The 3994-nt window shown below is 40.1% G+C and overlaps 1 long non-coding RNA gene across 2 annotated transcripts; it reads left to right on the top strand.

The window, feature by feature from the left end:
* Window positions 1-208: 208 nt before the first annotated feature.
* On the top strand, window positions 209-3356 carry LOC113569766. Of its 2 annotated transcripts, none has more exons than XR_004776907.1 (3): window positions 209-284; window positions 2588-2631; window positions 2922-3356. It is a non-coding gene; the product is annotated as an uncharacterized LOC113569766 (long non-coding RNA). The 2 variants fall into 2 exon arrangements; XR_003409832.2 differs by lacking the exon at window positions 209-284 and adding an exon at window positions 1560-2180.
* The last annotated feature ends 638 nt before the right edge of the window (window positions 3357-3994 follow it).

Here is a 3994-nt window from a genome sequence, read left to right on the forward strand (position 1 = left end):
GTACAACTAAACCTAAAACATCTACATAGAACAAAAGTAAATCATCAGTACATGTAACATTTGTTCCATTTTATAACTTGCTGTCTATAATTCCTAATTATTATTATTGTTGTTGTTGTTGTTATGAGACACACTGGGGTTGCTGTATCTGCAGCCAACTTACCCCTTCCTGTTTTTTTCACGGTCTGTTTCACTTTAAGGTCAATCTGCATTGCATGTTTTTCCCAGACCACTGCCTGTCTCTTTATTCAGTTGCATGAGCCTTCCTCTGTTACAGGATTCAGGTCAGTCATGGGTTTGTTACATCTTAACTCAGATTTTACTCTGTGTGTGTGTGTGTGTTTGCGTGTGTGTGTATGCGTGTGTGTGTATGTGTGTGTGTGTGTGTGTGTGTGTGTGTGTATGCGTCTGTGTGTGTGTGCGTGTGTGCGTGCGTGTGTGCGTGCGTGTGTGCGTGCGTGTGTGCGTGCGTGTGTGTGTGTGTGTGTGTATGCGTGTGTGTGTGTGTGTGTGCGTGTGTGTGTATGCGTGTGTGTGTATGCGTGTGTGTGTGTGTGTGTGTGTGCGTGTGTGTGTGTGTGTGTGTGTGCGTGCGTGTGTGTGTATGCGTGTGTGTGTGTGTGTGTGTGTGTGTGTGCGTGTGTGTGTGCGTGTGTGCGTGCGTGTGTGTGTGTGTGTGTCTAGCCTTTAGCTATGTCATGTCGATTCCAACAAAGACTTTTGTGTTGCTGTCTTTCCGTGATGTGCAGTTCTGGGTCAGCTCCAGCGAGACTCTGTAATGGGAAAGGTTGGTTATTTCTTTGCTGCCAAAGCATGTCAGGACAACTGCATTTGAAAACCTTGGACTCTGATGAATGTGCTTTAACCGCTACACTAAGGTTCACATACATGCACGCCACCGATTTGGGACAGTCCTCTCCAACATTCATTATTGCTGGATAATGAATAACAGGTAGCGCAACGTGCTAGCAGCACCAAGGCCATTGCTTAAATTCCCAGGGAACAAACACACTGACAAAGTCCCTCTGGATAAGAGTATTGCTTAAATGCTGTAAATGTAAATTCACACTAAAACATCTCTATCAGTGACAAGAAGGCTTGTCAGCACCTTTACCACCTCAGACGCCTAAGAGACTTCAGACTGCCCCATTCGGGCCCTGAATCAGGGCAACTGATGAATTGTGGGGACCACTCAGTGTACTCTGTATGATGTCAATAACATCATAAAGAGACATCATAAAAATAACTAACTGTGAACTGTAAAAACTGGAATTGTTCATTGTATATTGTGTACATGCACATATATACATATATACATAGACATTGTACATTGTGTACATACACATATATACATATATACATAGACATTGTACATTGTGTACATACACATATATACATATATACATAGACATTGAACATTGTGCATATATACATATTATACATATATTATACATATATTGTATATATATTTTTGTATATCTCTGTATCGTTCCTCAGCTCAGACAGAGCAGTCACAAAAACATTTCACTGTGAGTTATACCATGTATGACTATGTATGTAACAAATAAAACTTTGAAACTTGAAACTTGACATGCCAAATGAGAGGTCGCTCTCTTCTCCCCAATAATGGTTGTGACACCAGGCTGCCCAGTGAGCCTTCTGATCCCTATTAAGCTATGCTTCATAACTGTAGCGAGGATTCTTACTTATTTCATTCTTGTTAGTGATATTTACATTGACTTTTGCTTTACTGTAATCCAAAGATCCACTCTGAGAGTCTTGGATGGCGTTTGGAATCAGTCCTAAGAAGTGATTTTCATCACCACAAGAAACCCTGGCCACAAATAGAGATTATACCTGTGTTCAGATGTGTGTTTATTGTCTGAAAACAAAACCTCAAAATAAAAAGATTAGACTGTTGCTAGATTACCAATCATGTATCCAATCTAATTTTATTAGACCACTACCCCATTATGACTACAATTACACGTTGGTGATAGCAGATTTGTTCTTATGGTGGACTGAAAATTTTTCTTGCAGTATAAACACAGCCAAGAATATTGCTCCATCGCTGGGGAAATGCACCCCAGCCAGTGGGTGTGATGCTGTCTGTTAGTATCAGAGCAGAAACAGCAAACTTCACCCCGGTGAACAGGTGCAGCTCAGACCCTGAGGGGAAGGTGAGAGGCAAAAGCGATTTCCACTGCGGTAAAGCCCCACCTCCACCCTTTGGCACTTTGACAAAGCACAGGAGCTCTTCGCCTGGACAGCAACAAAAAGCCCAAAACATAAACAAAAGATATTTCAAAAAGCTTTTGAAATAGAGACAATTCCACAGTAACCTATTCTAGTGTTAAATCTAGTGTCTAATCCTATATTAATTCTTTCACAAATTTTGTTTTCTCACAACCTCTAACTTGGAAAACATTTTATGTTTGACTGCAGTCTCTGAGAATTTCAGTATCTCCTCATGTGTGACTGTTTCCTCCTTATACATCTGTCAAGACTTTACTATAGTATCAGTATTTACTATAGTTTATTCTGCTGGTGAGGTTCTCATGTTCACTCACACAAGTTCTATTTTCAGATCTGCAAGAGGTCTAGTGTCCTATTCTAGGCTCAAAAGAAAACGTGAGTCGCGGAGGAATCACAAATAATGATTTAATGTTAAATAATGAATGTTTTTTGTCATATTCTGTGACACTTGAAATCTTCAAGTATTAGACTGGGTCATGTACATGTAGTGTCATGTAGTTGCCACACTACAAAGATTCATGTTAACCACATTTACAGTCTAATCACATGAACACAAATCCTATTACGTAGATTGAATTATACATATCCTTTGATTAAAGCAGGCGAAAGACTTGTGCAATATTTATTGATGCAGAACTTGCTCTCTCTCTCTCTTTCTCTCTTAGTCCTCGTTTGCTCAAGGACTGCCCAGCTGGGCAACAGCTTCTGCCTCCAGGCTGTTAGACTTGCACCCCTCCACACACATCATCCTAGGATGCAAATAACAGCGCTCCACCCCCCATAGATTGATGACTCACAATCATAGTACTGCATTGTCACTTTTACATTTAAAATTTTAAATTCACTTTTATTCATTCTTTTCAGGTTCACACAACCTTTACTGCTTTGTCACTTTGTACTTAATTTCAATCTAAAGTTTTAGGTATGGACTTTTTATGTTTTCTGTAATGTCTTACTACCATGTTATGCTATGCTAGTGTCATGTTAAATGTTTTTCATGCTGGAGTATATTGTATATGGCTGTGATGACTACTTGACTTTATTACTGGGTTCCCTAGATCTCCTCTCTATTCCCTAGTTTTCCTTTCTTTGAACTAAAGTTTCTTGCATGTACTGCACTGTCACTGGAAAGTTATATAATACCTGGAAATCCTAATGGAATGGGGGGGAGGGGGGGTACATGGAGCAGAGGACAGAGATCTTTTCATCCGGATCCGTATTTCACTCTCACTGATGTATGTCAACTTCCTGTTCTACAAAAAGCAAGAGAACCACTTTGAGTATGTCAGCTTGTGTGCTAAGATGAGATTTCCTTATGACCTGAAACAGGTACTTTTCGGTAGGTTTCACAGGAATGTTTTAATTGACATGGGTAGTGATTTCAAAGTAAGTTCTCCATATTTATATTTATGACATTTAGATGATGCTTTTATCCACAGTGTCTTACAATTATGAGTGTACAATTATAACTGACTATACAATTTAAGCAATTAAGGGTTAGGGGGCTTGATCTGGGACCCAACAGTGCCATCTTTGCAGTGGTGGGCCTTGAACTGGCATCCTTCTGATTACTAATAATGTAACTAACTGAGCTCCCACTGCGTCCCCCAAGCACACGTAGAGTAAAACGTGTATAATCTATAGTGTCAGCTAGACATACCTATTCCTGTTAAGAGAAGGTAAGCTAAGTGGATAACCTCGCCGGCCCTGACCGGAAGTGATGCCGTTAGTTCCTGCA

The sequence above is a fragment of the Electrophorus electricus genome, chromosome 15 (assembly GCF_013358815.1).
Source record: "Electrophorus electricus isolate fEleEle1 chromosome 15, fEleEle1.pri, whole genome shotgun sequence".
Taxonomy (NCBI): Eukaryota; Metazoa; Chordata; class Actinopteri; order Gymnotiformes; family Gymnotidae; genus Electrophorus; species Electrophorus electricus.